The sequence below is a fragment of the Lissotriton vulgaris genome, unplaced genomic scaffold (genome assembly GCF_964263255.1).
Source record: "Lissotriton vulgaris unplaced genomic scaffold, aLisVul1.2 SCAFFOLD_388, whole genome shotgun sequence".
NCBI classification, from domain to species: domain Eukaryota; kingdom Metazoa; phylum Chordata; class Amphibia; order Caudata; family Salamandridae; genus Lissotriton; species Lissotriton vulgaris.
The window spans coordinates 196,357-215,532 of NW_028250124.1; positions in this window are offsets into that span (position 1 = coordinate 196,357).

The window sequence follows — 19,176 nt, forward strand, 5'->3', positions numbered from 1 at the left end:
GCTTTTGTCACTCGCTCCACTGTTACCACCTGGTCGTAGTACAGGAGTCTCAACGAATGCCGTCATCAGGATTGGTAGCCGCTGGGGACAACACAATGCGTGAGCCGTTATCGGACTTAGCAAAGTATCGATATCCATTGGTACTGCTGATGGAAGTGCAAGACAGGTGTCCAACACGCACTCATCTCCGCATAGCATACATCGTAGTACAGGTAAGATGCAGTTTTGCCATATTGGTCTGAATGAAAGGAACCAGGTCATGTTTAGATCTCTCAGCCTGGCCAATCCAAGGACTCTAGTTATTCTGTCCCGGTAGCGCACTGCTAGGATTGTTTCTTCCATTCCCATAGGAGTCATGTCTGAGCTGTGGCTTGCCATATCGGAGCAGGAGGGTCAAAAATAAAATCACTGCTACAAGTCCCAAAAATAGGGGTATGCCGCCAAAGACTGAATGGACAAAATTGGGAACGATTTCCAGAATTGCTTGAAATGGTGTTAGCAGTCCCGTAAAAATCGTCTTAAATATGCCTGGGATGCCTGTGGCACTAGACATGTTAAGGAGTTGGCTCAACATTTCTACGAAATGCACGGGGCAATTTGTTGATAAAAGGTCATGAACCTCCGTAGCTGTCCTTGCAACTAGGAGATCATACGTCTCTTTTGATGACGTGATGGGCACTGTTGTCTGCAAAAGTACAGACTTCATTTTGCTTAAAGTATCAATTCGTATAGAAGAGAAATGCAGACGAGGCCAGCTGGGAGTCTCTATGTCTCCAGGGCCGCTCGGGAACAATGCTTGCATACAGCATTTGACCATGGAAGTTACCCTTACGAGATATGCTTTCCCTGGCAAAAGGCCACAACATCTGTGATCCGTTCTTAGAATGTAACTCCCATTCGTGAGTTGCATAAAGAAAGGCTCTATCTGCATTGCAGGTGTGACAAGCTGGTGGCATGAAAGGTTGTTAGTATTACCTTCACAGGCTCCATATAAATTAATACCCTGGCACAAAAGTATACCGCTTAGTGAACGTTTACAGTTTTCACCACTAAGAAATAAATTTTTGTCGCTGTCACTATAGCATGAATGTGTGTATGGTAATTTCCATGCTAACTTAACATAACCTTTACCTAATCGTTAATACTGGCCAGTAGGTATGTATTCAAGGCACTTTTTAAATCGGAAAGTTGTTATCGGAATTGTGATAATCCCGTGTATTATCCATTCAATGACAGGACTTTCTGACATTGTCAATGGTAACCTCTCAAGTTTTTCGATGCTCAGGATTGTATAGTCTGCTCCTTTCTGTGCCAAGCTGATTTGTTTATCAGTAAGGTTAAAAATGGAAAACAATGACGTTGTGTTCATTAAACGCCAAGGCACATAGCCTGAATGAAGATTTTGCAGCGTCCAGCCTAACTGTACAATAGAACGTAATTGTGACTGGCCATGCTGTAACATTAGCAAGTCTCTGTCTATTATATCAAAGGCAGAGGATACAATATTTTCCAACGAATATATTCTGGAGGACAGAGTCATTAACCCATTGTCCACTACAGAAAGTGATTTTTCCAAATTAATACGATCAATTTCTCGTATTTTTTCTGCTGTTTCAATTTGTGTGACTTTCAAAGCCTCGTTGTATGCAGCATAGATAGTGGTCGCTATGAAACGCTTTTGACGCTGTTTGCATGGTCCCATAATAAAATTGCGCAAATCAGCACCATCTTTAAGTAAAGACAAGTGTTGCTTAATTTCAGCCAGTGTGGATGATCCTAGCCATTCGAGGCAGAGTTTCCCTACACTGTATGTTATTACTATCCCTGGATGTTGTCTCTGGGAGTATCTAGGGTCTTGTCTGGTCATTTTTAACCCCTGTGTTTTGTTCAGGAATTTATCTTGACAGTTGTTTGTGTCAGTAGGCCAGATTAACCACTTTTTCCAATCAGGATGTGTTCTGTTTAAATGTAAAATTTTTGTTACGTCTATCTCAATATCTGTCGTTGCATTTTCAGGTATTGGCTTCGGAATAGACAGTTTGTTTAGGTCTTTGATCTTAGCTAGGCCAAGACAGGATGTTTGATGAATTGTGTAATTTAAAAACATCATTTGTTCTGGTATCATGCAGGTTCTGAATAGTGCTTCTAGGCCTAGTACCTGCCACTCTTTCGTACCCCAGATGGTTTTTGTTTCAATGTTATTTTTCCAATAATCAAAACCAAATGTCATGATTTTTTCATAAAATGCTTCTGAATATATTAATTTAGTGTTTGTCAGCATTGTTTTCAATCCTGTTTTGTCTAACAGTTTGTAATAAAACATTTCTGCATCACTGGTGTTAAACCCTGAGAAGTACTTGAATTTCTCAAAGAATGTTTTAGAACTGCTTTTAGGTGGTGTAGCACAATGTTCCCATTGATTATACTTAAAAACATTTCTAAGCTGTGCAGATTTATGCAGATAAGATCGCCATAATGTGTATAACAGAACAACTGTTCATAACTAGACGAACCTTGTAAATAATCATGTTCTGTGAATCTAGCTGACATTACTAAATCAGACATCATGTCATTAATACTGTTAAAGTCCCAATCATCAGAGAATGTACTAGGTTTTACAAAATCACTTAAGGAAACCTTCAGTTGATGAGGATACTTCAGGATCTCGACAGGACCATAGATCTCATAGTCAGTTTTCTCCCATACTACCCCACCGGGTATTGGAATGGCTGTGACATTTACTGTTGACAGTTCTCTTTTCTTCACGTGGGATGATCTGTGTGGTTTGAGGACTAAGTTGATGTTCTGACTTGCTGTTTCCATTGTACTATATTTTCCTTCAATGAATTTTCCCAAACAAAGTACCATGATGAGCCAAAGCAGGAGGAAAAATACACCTAGACCGAACCAGAACTCTAACCAAGGGGAAATAAGGTAGATTTCCTTCAGTTGATGAAAAAGTTCCGTTGCTTTTTCTTTAAAAGTCATTTTTGTTTCTGGCATCACTTCGGGGTTACTTTGATCCTCGGAAAAGTTATCGAAGTCGATGACATAACCAGAGGCAGTTCTGTCAATTGTTGGGATTGTTCTTTCAATTCGTCTTTCGGTAGCACTTTCTGATGCCACATCATTGTAGACTGCTGTTTCTTGACGAACTGTTTCAATCTGTGTCTCAAGAGGCACGAGTTCCATGGCATTATTGCATAGTCCTTCTCTGTGCACTGCAGGCTGATCGAATGTGATTAGTCTTTCAGTTTGAACCTCTTGGATTATTGCAAGTTTGGGTATTCTGTTGTTTCTCGGGAGTCCACTGGGCCTACTGTTGATTATAGACCACATGCTTGTGGTTTTACCAGGTCGATTGATACAACTCTGCTCTCCTTTTTACCAGCAAGGGGCGGTAGTACAACTGATCTTGTTCCGGTGACTGCCAAGACAGGTACTGCTTTTCTGTAAGAAGGCCCAAATTCCTTCTTCACCGCTATTTTTTCTCTGACTAGATCCCCAATCTTTGGAATCCAGACAGGCCTTGCTGGGGCTGTTGCTTGTGGTGCCTCGTCAGGGGTATCTGGCTGTTGTTTTAACTTTATGTTGCTTAAGGATTTTCTTGTTTCATTCCTGTAAAACAGCCAAACGATCTTTTATATCAAAGTCTGTTGTTTTCTTATCTTGTACCACTGATATCTCAAGTCAAGTCAAAAAGCTTTATTTCGATAAAAATTCATTATCATAAAAGCAGAACTATATATGTATATAAAAAAAAAAAAATACAATTTGAGTATACTTTTAAAAAAGAGAAATTCTGCATCTCTGGTCCAAGCAATAGTTTGAGGAATTATTTGCTCAGAATTGTGTAGCCAGTTAGTTTTAAGAAGGTGAACAATTAAGACATTACCAGAGTATTTATTCTAAAAAAGAATTAAACAGATTGTTTTAGCTTTTTGGCTCGGATAGCCCAAGCCCAAGACAAAAATTTGGCTAGGGCACAAGCATAGGGTACAAAACTGTCCGAAACAAGTATCCTGATTGCCACATCATGGCTCCTGGTTCCCAGCTGACGGCATAGGTTTTTCAGCCACACCCTTCTTGGATTAGCGTATTCGTCACAGACAAACAAAAAATGCGCTAATGTCTCTGGTTTGACAAGGCACGATGGACATAAATCGGATTTGCCTATACAGGATTTCCATCTTTTGGTGAAGGTGTTCAGTGGTAAAGTACCCGTTCTAAATCTAAAATACAAGGCCCGAGCAAAGGGTTTCCCAATTATGTCCAGATAAGGTTCCCGCCTGGGACAGTCTTTAAACATCAGGAAGTCCTCTGTTAGCTTGCCAAGAGACGTGCTGTAATGTCTTTGGGAGCAAATCCAGTCCCGATAGAGCTTTTTAAGTAATTGCTTTGGGGGTGAGGTTCTACTTAACCAAGATTCAAGTAGGCCCAACTTGGTCAGTAGGGTTTTCATATCTTTTAACCATTTGATTTTGACCCAGTTCGATGATGACATAATTTCTTTAAGGCCTCTGGCATATCCGCTGAGTTCTTCTACCCGCCAAATACGGGCCCATAATAGTAACGGACGAAATTTCGCGATTTCGCCAATCTGGGTACAGCCAAGGTCCATAAATAAAGGAAGTATTGGGGTGCTTTGTGGAAGGGACATTATTTGTCTGCAGAATTTGTTCTCAGATCTTTGCAGAGCGTCGGTAGATGAAAAGCCCCAAAGTTCCGCTCCATAGAGGGCAGAGCTGACTCCTTTAGCTGCATAGATCTCCAGGACTGTTCCTATTGGTTTTGTTGAGCTGGAGCGTTGCTCCCTCAAAAGGGCACCTGTGATCCTTTTATGGTTCAGCAGCATTTTATCTAGATGGGGCGTCCAATCCATTTTGTCTGAAAGGCGTATCCCGAGGTAATCAAAAACTTTTACCCTTTCCAGGAGCTCAGTGTTTAGGGTGGGGGAACGCACATGCTGTTTTGGAGGATTGAGGACAAGGTACTTCGTTTTATTGGTGTTTATTACCAGGCCTCGATCAGTGTAAAATGATTGAAAATTGTCCAAGAGCCTCTGGAGACCTTCTTGTTCCTGTTTCATTCCTGTAAAACAGCCAAACGATCTTTTATATCAAAGTCTGTTGTTTTCTTATCTTGTACCACTGATATCTGACTATCGAGGTCCTGAACTCTCATTCTAATTCCGAACAATAGTTCGTATGGGCTGAAACCTTTTAGAGAATTTCTTGGCAAGTTATTAAGACTCGTTTGGCACTTATTAAATGTTTGACCCACCCAGCACCCGAACCTAATACCTTCGCTGTTATAGATCGCTTTATGTCTCGGTTTTTTCTTTCTACCACACTATTCCCTTCGGGGTGTGACGGACAAGAATACTGCAATTCAATACCCATGCTGGCCATGGCCTCCTTATAAGCCCGAGAGCTGAAAGCAGGACCCTGGTCAGAATGGAACATGGGAATTGCGTATGTGCCGATAAAGACTCGCAGATCTTTTATAACCGTTCTGGCGTCAGCCGAGCGCTGGAGGCCACATTATTTAAGTGTGTTTAGCCTTAATGACGTACAATGGGACGCGTTTCTCTTTTTTGATAGCGCGGATAGATTGCCTGAGGCTTTCTATTAGGGCTTCTGACACTACACTGGCCGGTTCTCCACTGCGATCTCTATTGCAGTCTTCACAGTTTTTTGCAAACTCATGAATACCTTCACTCATTTCCGGCCACCAGTACTCTGATTCTAATTCTATCAGAGAGTCCCTGATTGTTTGGTGTCTCAGACCCAACCCCATATGTGCTTCCTGTGTGAGGAAGCCCCTCCGGTCCCTGTTTGGAATTACCCTATCCCCCACTCCAGGGATTCGAGCAAAAGGAACGGAGTTATTATCGATTACGTATGCATAATTGAGTGGATAGTTCACGGGTAGTGCTGCACAGTCGCCTTTTATGGTCGTTTTTACTGCCAGCATGGTTTCCCCGTCTATGTATTTTTCTGTACGCTTTTTTGTGGCTACTGAAGCCGGTTTAGTTGCTTCTGCTGTGGCTGTGTTAGCCAATGAATTTCCTGCAACGTGAACGCCATCACGTTGAAGACTCTGTGCGTGTATCACATGAGTCTTTTGTAGTTCTTTCTGTAAAAGAGCTGCCTGTTTCCAGAGCAATTTATGCTTTATTGTGGCAACTGTCATCTTTGTAATCGTTTTCAATCCAGTTCTGCAACTTATTATTGTAAGAGTTGACGCAAAAATGAGAATCGCACACGATTAGTGTCGGGAATTCACGTTCTGCATTTTCGAGCGCCATCTTTAAAGATCTGATTTCAGCTCTCTGAGCCGAACAGTTTCTTACTGATTCAGTTTTTGTTACTTTCGGTCTGAATTTACCGCTCAGCCAGTGACCTTTAACAATCGCACAGGCTGCATCGTAGGATTTGCTCTCTACGTTAAAATGCTGTACAAATCTATCTGTATAGATTATACAGGAGTATTGTGGGAGAGGCAGAAGTTCGATTGGCAGAGGATATTCTTCTTCATATTCTAAATCATTCAGTTCTACGAATTGCGTGGCGAAATAGTATTTCACATCTTCCGCTCCTAGAGAATCTATACACTGTATCCATTTCGGATCCAGTGACACTGTAGGCAGGTTTACTGGGCTGAATAGTGCCTCAAAGGCGGATTCCGCTGTGAGGATATTAATCCTTTTGCCGTGTGCTAGTTCTCGTTCATTTGCTAATGCAATTTGCACCGCTTTCACAGTTCTTTCTGTGTGACTGAATGTTTTTTCTACTTGTGTGTACAAGTGAGATTAAATTGAAATTGGTACATTTTCTCCCTCATTAGAGGTTAGGTATGTGAATCTGCATCCTCCTGGGATGACTCAGATTACAAGATCGCGTGTGTTGTCACGTGTATCTAATTTTGTTTTTGCTAACATGTCTGTTTGCAGTGATCTCAAAATTTCTGTGTGTTTTTGAGTCCAATTGATTTGTTTAAAATCAGGTTTAATTAGTTCGTAGAGAGGTTTACCCTCTCTGCGTAATTTAGAATGTATGTTCTTCCGAAATTCAGAAAACCTAGTATGGATTGTAAATTCTTCAGCGTTTTTGGAGCTTGGAGTACAGCGCACTTCTCTAAGAAATTGTCCGCTAGGCTTTTTCCTTCACTTGATAATTCGTATCCTAAAAATAATAGTGTCAGATGGGCAATTCGAGACTTTTTAAAGTTGAATTTGTAACCCTCTGCTGCGAACCCAAGTATAATGGTGTTCACTCTTTTCAAGTGAGTATCCAAGTCGTCGTCTGTGAGATAGATATCATCTACGTAAGATAATGCCTCATCATCATATATTAGTAGTAACTCTGTTACTCTAGCTGAGAATAGTCCTGGGCTGTTCTTGAACCCCTGTGGGAGCCTACAGAAATTTTCTGAGACCCCATTACGGAGAAAGCGGTCAAATACCTGCTTTCTGGTGCAATGTTTTGACAAAAGAAACCATTAGATATGTCTAATGTCGTTTTATATTTTTTCCTAACTATGTTATTCATTAGGGCTGCACTATGCGAATTTTGTACTGCAAATGTTTTGCAACATGCATTAAGGTGTCTGTAATCCAAAACTAGACGATATGAATCGTCTGGTTTGGAGACAGGAAACAAAGGATTGTTCATTTGAGAGGTGCATGTTTCAATCACCCCCTGGTATTCAAGTTGATCTAAGATCTCCCTGACTTGTTTTTTAGCTTCTTGCTTAATGGGATACTGCCTTTGGGCAGTTGGTTCACTTTTTAACTGGATTTTGTGAGGAGGTGAGTCCTCATCCCATCCTACATGATTTTCATATAATGCCGGAGCCTGGGCCACTGCCCATTTCCTTGCATAAGTATATTTTTTGTGAATCGGAATGTGATTTGAGAAGGCAGGCATAATCATTTCTTCGCCACGAGGGCAGTCCCTGAAAAACTCTGGGGGCCAATCATTTTCAGCTAACAGAATATCATAGCCTTTTGAAAGTTTATCCCAAAATAGACCCTTTATTTTCCTAGTCTTATCACCCTCTATACGCAATGTATTTCGTATATCTTATGGGGCTCGCTAAGTCTGGTGTCGGCAGTTTCAACCTGAATGTATTCATTCGTGTCCACTGTCTCCAGATGACTCATCAAGATCTTGCGGGCTATACTGATTTCTGGTGCACTGTCTAACATTGTCTGTGCCCACTCCCCGTTTTTCAACTGTGTCCTCAGTATTCTCGGCATGTTCGATTACTCTAATACTGGCTACCTTCTTTTTTGGAAATTGAGATTTTTTACTCTGAGCAGGTTCCTTGTCTTTGGACTTGGTGTGCTCTCCTGGGTCTGGCCGTCCTCTTTCCGATTTCTGCGAAAAAGATCGAGAGGGACGTGTATCAATACTTTGATATCAATCAGGTTTTTTCAAATTATCCCTATTTCTAAAGTTATATCTTTTCTCTGAGGGCTCCCTCTGGGGAGACTGGGGTTCTCGAGTCGGAGTTCTTTCCCTCCGTCGAGGAGACCTTCCTCTGGACTGGAAAACTTTTTCCTTGGGAGTGGATTGTTTATTTCCATCCCAGCTCTTTTTAGGAGTGTTTGAATTATTTTTAATAAATAATTTTACTAACTCTCTATATGCTTTTGTTAATTCTCTTTATGTTAACTAAGAGTTCTTCTTTTGACATTTTTGCAATGTCCGGATGTGGTGTGTAGCTGGCTAGAACCGGCCACGTTGCTCCTGGTCTACCTAGTGGACCGAGCCTGGTAATATGATCATTATGTTTTAGGGCGCCATTAAACCAGAGCAGGTGCACTTGGAATTTTAGTGGGATTTCAGTCTCCTCGAAAGTAGCGTACTCTTCCGGTGGTTTCTCTATTTTGTAATAGTGGATCTCATGTGTTGCGGCGTTTGCCGCTGGAAAGTTTATCCATGAATAGAATACCTCTGTCTGCCGATATTCGTGTGCCTCTATCACGAAGACGACTGTGCCACCTTGTGGTGTCAGTCCGTTTTCTATAAGTTTTAAAGTTATAGATTTTCTTAAATGTGCCGGGATGATTATTGCACCCGGTACCTTGTCGTCGGGACCCTGCTGAGTCGCATCTGCTGCGGCCCCAGTGGTTCCGTTTTCTAAGTCTGACATTTTATAAATGCAGGGTTTGCAGAGCAGGTCTCCAAGGAGACAAAGATTAGGTGCACAATATTTTGGAACACTGTATCCTTCAACGTTGAATAAAACAGAGCTTTACATAGGAATCTCTTCCTACTGAGTTCGGGCAGGTTTTAACCTTTCACCCACTCCAGACGTCTATTGGAATATTTACGGGAGAAAGGGGTCTGTGTGAAAAATGCACAACTGAGTTACTCTAACGTCTTGCATTAGTTTATCGCCTTACCAAACGTTTGGGCGCCGTGTAGTTCCTATTTTCCCAATAGGCCCTGCGCATTGGAATAACATAAACAGTAGTATCGACGTAGAAGTGCGGATCTTCCAGGCCTCCACTGACTATGCTAAACTTAATTGGGTTTGTTACCAACTAGCTCAGAGGTCACTGGAAACTTTCTTGACTGAATAGGAAGTGATCAGCTTCCCTGGCACAGCCAAGAAGGGATTCAGTTTTCCAACAACCGTGCAACATGACAACTTTGCTCCTCAGATCAAGAGTCAATCTCTAGGGTCGTGTGAAACAATAGACAGTTATTTTACTCAGTCAGTGGTTGTGCAGTTTACTTTCACAATATGTAGAGAATAGAGAGACGGGCGTTGTCAATAAAGGGTAATATTTATTGAGCAGTCTTTCTTCTCGTACAAGAGAAATGAATTGCCACAATTGCAAGACTTGTTATTATAAAAAGTACGTACAGTAAGATGAGTATTGCGAAATAATACTGTAAAAGCATTGATATGGTTTCTTAGCCATACAATGGTTTAAAATGAATAAAACATATATACATTCATATAGACATTAGGCTAAAATACTCAACTGGTGCTTCTAACTACGCCTACCCCAGTGTACCTGACCTAAGCCTAATATGCGGGAGGGGAGTAAGTAAGTAGCTTTAACTTAAGTTGGTTTTGCCAAGGTTTGCTTCAAGGATTCTCTCTAAGGGTTTAGTCAACACCATACCTCTGGAATAGAATGATGGAGGTCTGGTATCTCCTTCACGGGGTCGATATCCCAGTCACCCGCAAGGGTAGACTAGAAACGCCGGAGCTGAATTTCTCTGCAGGAGAAAAGACAGCGTCTCTCTCAGCGCAACGAGGAGGAGGAGGGGCAGCGTCCGCGGGCAGCTTGCATCTGCTGGGCTCTTGCAGGGGATGGCTGTTCAGCTCCTAAGTTCACCACACCATCGTTCGCTAGTTAGCAGCGATAGCAGTAGCGATAGCAGCTATGGTATCATCAGCATAACAGCAGCTTCGTCAGCAGCGATGGCATTGAGGCAGCTAGCGTTTGCTTAAGGCAACGTTGGTAATATTTATACCTGAAAGGTGCCTTGTTTGACGTAAGTTTTTGGACATAAGACGTCAATAAAAATGTCACTAGGAAGTGATCGTCTATCAGTGCTCATTAGAGTTCTATTACTAATCAAAACATAGCAAGCGGGGATTTCCAGGTTGCTGAGTTTTTATCTTGTTGAAGAACTTGGAGTGTTAATCTAGGAATCTTAGATAGTAACTTCTGCTATGTCATTGCACTAATTGGTTGCAAAGGAAGTGGCAGAGGAAGCGATTCTGAAATGTAGCTCTGTTCGTGTGAGGCCAGAGACGAGTTTCTGAATATTGCACTTGAACGGTTATGCCAATATAGGGAATACATGGATTTATAGCCGAATAGGGGCATAAGGTCGTAGTACTGATCAGGGTCCTAGATTAGAACGCTACACCGCCACTGGTGGCGACAAGACAACCCCAGAGTCCCCGGGACCGTTGGCACCCAAACGCTCGCTGGCCCAAGCCACCCCTCTGGCCTTTATCAGGTCCATGAGTGCCTTCATTTGATCATCCTGAGAAGGTCCTGCTTGAGACTCGTCAACTTGGGACATCTGGGAGAAGAGCGGGGGGGATCCCTGGCTATCCATTTCGTCTCTTCAAGCTTGGATCTTGAAAAAGAAAGGCTCCATGAGCTTGACACAGGGATAACGGTGTATGGCCTCGAGCAAGGACTACCCTCGAAGGTGATACAAGCTACAGGCCTACTCCTCTATACCAGGGCATCACCCCCACCCTTCCTAATTCCTGGCGTCTTGAGCTGACCCCGTGAGCAATGATACATACCTCTAAAATATCTCACGAGAAGCAGTGCGGATGCGTATGCGAATGTTTCGGTACGTCAGTCATCTGAAAGGAAAAGGAATCCATGAATATGACGTTGAGACCTTGTTTGCCAATGTATAACAGCCATGGCCGGCTTGGTGAACACTATAACACACATCTTCACATGGTCGGTGACTGTGCGCTGCCTGAGGGACATGGTCGGTAAATGTGCGCCACCTGAGGGTCCCCTTGCACTGACACTCTAGGCCCAACTTCGCCAGCATTACCTTTACTATTGTAAATGGCTGTGTGTCCCTGCACGCCCAACACGTCACCTCCTTCTACACCTGAAACAGAAGAGACCATGAGCACACACAACGACAATTCTCTGCTGCAATTACAAAGCATGTGCTTAACAGACTGTCCCTTTCCGCCCTGTGCGTTGGCGTGCCGCCCACTCCTTGGCTGCCGATAGCTTCTATACCATGTTGATAACAAAACTTGTGAAAGAAATAGGGAAATTGTCCGCAAGGTCTGCGCTTCCCCTGATCCCAGTAGCCCATGGCCCCAATAAAGCAAAGTGTGTGTGGGGGAGGGGGGGGTTGGTTTTGCCCCCAACTGGGCCCCAGATGCTCGCAAGACACCGCAGGCACGGACCACAACATCCAGCCCCTCGAGCCGGTATAGGAGGCCGCCCCTCCCTCATGCAAGATGCGATGGCGGGGCCCTGTAATAAAAAACATGCGGCCCGCCGCAGAGGATTAATGAAATGGCATCTCCCCCCCCTGCACATGTGGACAGCAACCCGACGTAACCGGATGGGGCCCCGGGGAGGTGCACACGACAAAGTCCAGACCGAGGCACGAGGCCCGCCAGAGCCCCCAAGCGCCAAAGGGCTGTGGGAGTGCACCATGCAGGAAGCCCGGCCCAAGGCCGCTGCGGGCAACACCACTACAACGCCCAGAACGAGGACCGCCACAGGCCCCCAGCGCTGAAGCAGAAATGCCGCGCGGCAGCACCAGGCTCGCACCCACCTATTCCCTGATCACCGCATGTACCATCGCTGATGCTGATGCTGATGCCCCCCCGCGACACAAGGGGCAGTGGCATACCTGGGCAGTGGCGACATGGTCACTAGTCTCGACAGCCAAGGCAGTAGACGCCATATTGAATTTACAGCGCTGCTGGCCATGAGGGGAAAAGGGGGCGAACAAAACGACGTTAATGGCTTTGTAATACAGTGCAGGAAAAATCGGCAGTAATAGCCCCCACCCGTTCCCAGACATCGAGGATAACATCGCGGTACGGCGCCCCGTGTCCACCTCGGCACAAGGAGCAGAGGCGGCACATGGAGCAAGGGCGACGAGGCATTCGAGATGGGCCGCCATATTGGCGTCCGCCATTTTGTATTATTTCTGTGATGGCCACGATTGGAATTGTGCTCGCACGCTGAGCCTGGTAGAGGGAGGTACGGTTGCTGCCAGTGGTATTGCCCTTCCCGGGATACGGGCCGCGGCGGACCGAGCCTCATACTCGATGAGTCCCTCACAAACACAGCAAAATGCGACTCTGCTCAGATAGAGGGGGGGGGGCCGGGGGTGCTGGAATATCTGCCGCCTGTCCCACCCACCGCCATACACTGTGAACACCCGAGTAATTAAGCATAACCCTTCCAATATAAAACAAAAACATTAGGCCGACTCCAAACCCGCGGATCGGCACTATAGTCCTTTCTGTCTATTGCCTGAAACACTCAGCCAGTACTGCGGTTGCCGAGAAGGCGCTCCCATACGACGTTTCCAGGTGCCCACATAAATAAAAACGCGACGGCCAGGATGCTGAGAGGCGCAATGGCATGGTAGCACGGTGAGGTAAACGGGTGCCATGGACCAACCACCCGACCCCGAGCTAAATGCCATTACCCACAGGGACGCAGATAACACGTGGGGTAGCGATTGTACACAAGCCGAGCCCACCACGATGACCCCTTTGCTGACGAGCACAAGGAGCACAAAGGGGGGGTGGGCGCCCGTACAACCCCGTCCCCCCGCAACAGACTCTAAAGACCCATTATGCGGGCTCAGTGAAGTTTGGCACCCCCGCCTCCACAGTGGCCTGCTAACTAAGCAGGCCACCTAGCCCCGCTCAACCTCCGAAAGGAGGGAGTAGCGGAGGGGGGGTACCAGCCAGCTAGGCCCTCACTTACCGGGGGAAAAAAGTGTCCACTTAGCGACTGGAGGCATCCGGGGCGGCAAAGAGGCCTCTAAAATGGCGAGGGGGACCTAAATACCCCTCGCCATGCCCCCGCCCCGAATGCACGTCACTGGCCCAGCCTTCTCCCTGCCTGTCGAGACTCCTCCTTTACCAGAGGAGTGATTGGCAAGCGAAACAGAGGGCGGGGTGGGGAGGCCCTCTGTAACTACGTTGCCGCTCTCTTGATGGCCACCGGGTGGCCTCGGGCAGCCGCAATTTGGTGGCTGCCAGGAGTGTTGCGTGCTTATCTAGGATCCTGATCGATGCTGTGACCTTATGCCCCTATTCGGCTATAAATCCATTTATTCCCTATATTGGCATAACCGTTCAAGTGTGATATTCAGAAAGTCATCTCTGGCCTCACACGAACAGAGCCACATTCCAGAATAGTTTTCTCTGCCACTTCCTTTGCAACCAATTAGTGCAATGACAGAGCAGAAGTCACTATCTGAGATTCCTAGATTAACACTCTGAGTTCTTCAACAAGATAAAAACTCAGCAAACCTGGAAATCCCCGCTTGCTGTGTTTTGATTAGTAATGGAACTCTAATGAGCAACTGATAGCTATCACTTCCTAGTGACATCTTTAATTGACGTCTTATGTCCAGCAAACTTACGTCAAACCAGGCACCTGTCAGGTATAAATATTACCAACGTTGCCTTAAGCAATTGCTGTTGTGTTCGCTGTTGTGTTCGCTGCTGCCTGAAGCTGCTGATACCATTATCGCTGCTAAAGCGCGAACGATGGTGTGGTGAAACTAGGAGCTGAACAGCCGTCCCTCTGCGAAGAGCCCAGCAGATGCCAGCTGCCCGCGGACGCTGTCCCCCCTCTTTCTCCTCGACGCGCTGAAGAGAGACGCTGTCTTTCTCCTGCTGAAAAATCCAGCTCCAGCGTTTCTGGTCTACCCTCGCGGATGACTGGGATACCGAGTTCCCCCTGAAGGAGATACCAGACCTCCATCATTCTATTCAGAGGTATGGTGTTGACTAAACCCTTAGTGAGAATTCTTGAAGCAAACCTTGGCAAAACCAACTTAACTTAAAGATACTTACTTACTCCCCTCCCAAGTATTAGGCTTAGGTCAGGTACACTGGGGTAGGCGTAGTTAGAAGCACCAGTTGAGTATTTTAGCCTAATGTATATATGAATGTATATATGTTTTATTACTTTTAAACCATTGTATGGCTAAGAAACCATATCAATGCTTTTACAGTATTATCTTGCAATACTTATCTTACTGTACGTACTTTTTATCATAACAAGTCTTGCAATTGTGGCAATACATTTCTCTTATACGAGAAGAAAGACTGTTCAATAAATGTTAACCCTTTATTGACAAACGCCCGTCTCTCTATTATCTACATATTGTGAAAGTAATCTGCACTAACCTTACTGAGTAAAATACCTGTCTATTGTTTCACACGACCCTAGATATTGACTCTTGATCTGAGGAGCAAAGTTGTCATGTTGCACGGTTGTTGGAAAACTGAATCCCTTCTTGTCTGTGCCAGGGAAACTGATCACTTCCTATTCAGTCAAGAAAGTTTCCAGTGACCTCTGAGCTAGTTGGTTACAAACCCAATTAAGTTTAGCATAGTCAGTAGAGGCTTGGAAGATCCGCACTTCTACGTTGATACTACTGTTTATGTTATTCCAATACGCAGGGCCTAGTGGGAAACTAGGAACTACACTACATGGCGCCCAAACGTTTGGTAAGGCGATAAACTAACGCAAGACGTTAGAGTAACTCAGTCGTGCATATTTCACACTGTTGGACAGGCCTCGTGAAAGGCCCGCTCCCTCCCCGCATGATAAGGCCCGGACGCCGGCTCTCCCTGTGTCCCCAGAAGAACCACCCCGGCAACCCACCGAAGCAACCCGCAACCCGTCCCCAACGGGACGCCTGCTCCCGAACATCCCAGCATCGGCTGTCCCGGGCCCCCGTCAGCACCATTGCCCCGGCCCAGCCGCCATCTTTGGACACTGCATCACGAGGCCGCGTGGCCTCGACGCGACCCCAACCCTGGGCCAGACCAGGCCCCGACATCGAGGGACCACCATCCACCCAGGAGGTGAAGAGACCACTTGGCAGGTCAATGGGAGAAAGGAGTGTCGATGGCTCTCCCCGCCAGGTGCCGATCGCCCCCGGTCTCCCCGGGCGCTGGCTCCACCCCCCTGCTGGGTGTCTGGACTCCCTCATCCCGGACCTCCCGACCTCCAAGCGCGAGGGTCCGGACATCAAAGGAGGCCAGACCTATAACTGGGGCAGCTCCAGAGCAGGAAGGCAGTTGTATCCTGGAGTCGAGAGACACCTTGAAGAACTCATCCCTGACGGACTGCTGGCGCTGCCGCAGCCTTGCCTTGTGAACCATCTCCGAAGCCTGCTGGCGCTGCCGCGGCCCTCTGCAACGTGCATCTTCGTCTGGACCTGCTGGCGCTGCCGCGGCCCATCCTTGTGAACCATCGCTCTTGCCTGCTGGCGCTGCCGCGGCCCCTCTGCAAAGAAATCATCATCATAGCCTGCTGGCGCTGACGCGGCCCTCCTTACCGAGAACTATCATCCTAGCCTGCTGGCGCTGCCGCGGCCCTCCTTGCCGAGAACTATCATCCTAGCCTGCTGGCGCTGCCGCGGCCCGACCTTTCAGACCCCTGAGCTCGAGGACTGTGAGCTCCTTCTGGCCGCCCTTGTACCGGACCGGTACCAAGACTGTCCCGCTACCCCTTACCCTACAGAGACTAGAATTGGGAGGATCCTCGTGTCCTGCCCCCACTGTATCGTTGATAACATTGCCTGAAGAATCCTATATCAAGTGTGCAGATCACATCCTTGTGTGGTGTCCATTTGTGGGGGGGAAGTTACTTGTCTGTACGATCGCTGGAGACGGCCCTCACCGGAGGCCTCTCCCCCTGTACTCGGCCGACCCTCCGGGTCCCCGTCTAACACACACAGACCCCTTTCTCCCGTAAATAGTCCAATAGATGTCTGGAGTGGGTGAAAGGTTAAAATCCGCCCGAACTCAGTAGGAAGAGATTCCTATGTAAAGCTCTGGCTTATTCAACGTTGAAGGATACAGTGTTCCAAAATATTGTGCACCTAATCTTTGTCTCCTTGGAGACCTACTCTGCAAAATCTGCATTTATATAATGTTAAACAGTGAAGAAGAAAGGGAAGCAGTTAGACTGGCAACCCTACTAAAAGAGGAAGACACGAGTCTCCTACAGACTGACCCGGATGCAATTATCATCCCAGTCCACTTAAGAAAATCTGTAACTTTAAAACTTATAGAAAATGGACTGACACCACAAGGTGGTACAGTAATTTTCGTGATAGAGGCTCACGAATATCGGCAGACAGAGGTATTCTATTCATGGATAAACTTTCCAGCGGCAAACGCTACAACAAAAGAGTTTCACTATTACAAAATAGAGGAACCTCCGGAAGAGTACGCTCCTTTCGAGGAGAGTGAAATCCCACTAAAATTCCAAGAGCACCTGCTCTGGTTTAATGGCACCCTAAAACATACTGATCACATTACCAGGCTCGGTCCACTAGGTAGACCAGGAGCAACGTGGCCGGTTCTAGCCGGCTACACACCACATCCTGACATTGCAAAAATGTCTAAAGAAGAACTCTTAGTTAACGTAGGAGAATTAACAAAAGCATATAGAGAGTTAGTAAAATTATTTATTAAAAATAATTTAAACACTCCTAAAAAGAGCTGGGATGGAAATAAACAATCCACTCCCAAGGAAAAAGCTTTCCAGTCCAGAGGAAGGTCTCCTCGACGGAGGGAAAGAACTCCGACTCGAGAACACCAGTCTCCCCAGAGGGAGCCCTCTGAGAAAAGATATAACCTTAGAAATAGGGATAATCTGAAAAAACCTGATAGATATCAAAGTATTGATACACGTCCCTCTCGATCTTTTTCGCAGAAATCGGAAAGAAGAGGACTGTCAGAGCCAGGAGAGCACACCAAGTCCAAAGACAAGGAACCTGCTCAGAGTAAAAAATCTCAATTTACAAAAAAGAAGGTAGCCAGTATTAGAGTAATCAACCATGCCGAGAATACTGAGGACACAGTTGAAAAACGGGGAGTGGGCATTGACAATGTTGGACAGTGCAGCAGAAATCAGTATAGCGCGCAAGATCTTGATGAGTCATCTGGAGACAGTGGACACGAATGAATACATTCAGGTTGAAACTGCCGACACCAGACTTAGCGAGCCCCATAAAATATACGAAATAACATTGCGTATAGAGGGTGATAAGACTAGGAAAATAAGAGGTCTATTTTGGGATAAGCTCTCAAAAGGCTACGATATTCTGTTAGCTGAAAAAGATTGGCCCCCAGAGTTTGTCAGGGAGTGCCCTCGTGGCGAAGAAATGATTATGCCTGCCTTCTCGAATCACATTCCGATTCACAAAAAATATACTTATGCAAGGAAATGGGCAGTAGCCCAGGCACCGGCATTATATAAAAATCATGTAGAATGGGATGAGGACTCTCCTCCTCACAAAATCCAACTAAAAAGTGAACAAACTGCCCAACGGCAGTATCCCATTAAGCAAGAAGCTAAAAAACAAGTCAGGGAGATTTTAGATCAACTTGAATACCAGGGGGTGATTGAAACATGCACCTCTCAAATGAACAATCCTTTGTTTCCTGTCTCCAAACCAGACAATTCATATCGTCTAGTTTTGGACTACAGACATCTTAATACATGTTGCAAAACCTTTGCAGTACAAAACTCGCATAGTGCAGCCCTAATGAATAACATAGTTAGGAAAAAATATAAAACGACATTAGACATATCTAATGGTTTCTTTTGTCAAAACATTGCACCAGAAAGCAGATATTTGACCGCTTTCTCAGCATTTGGGTCTCAGAAAAAAATTCTGTCGACTCCCACAGGGGTTCAAGAACAGCCCAGGACTATTCTCAGCTAGGGTAACAGAGTTACTACAAATATATGATGATGAGGCATTATCTTACGTAGATGATATTTATCTCACAGACGACGACTTGGATACTCACTTTAAAAGAGTGAACACCATTATACTTGGGTTCGCAGCAGAGGGTTACAAATTCAACTTTAAAAAGTCTCGAATTGCCCATCTGACAGTACTATTTTTAGGATACGAATTATCAAGTGAAGGGAAAAGTCTAGCGGACAACTTCTTAGAGAAGTGCGATGTACTCCAAGCTCCAAAAACGCTGAAGAATTTACAATCCATACTAGGTTTTCTGAATTTCGGAAGAACTTACATTCTAAATTACGCAGAGAGGGTTAAACCTCTCTACGAACTAATTAAACCTGATTTTAAACAAACCAATTGGACTCAAAAACACACAGAAATTTTGAGATCACTGCAAACAGACATGTTATCTAAAACAAAATTAGATACACATGACAACACACGCGATCTTGTAATCCGAGTCATCCCAGGAAGATGCGGATTCACGTACCTAACCTCTAATGAGGGAGAAAAGGTACCAATTTCAATTAAATCTCACTTGTACACACAAGCAGAAAAAGCATTCAGTCACACAGAAAGAACTGTGAAAGCAGTGCAAATCGCATTAGCAAATGAACGAGAACTAGCACACGGCAAAAGGATTAATATCCTCACAGCGGAATCCGCCTTC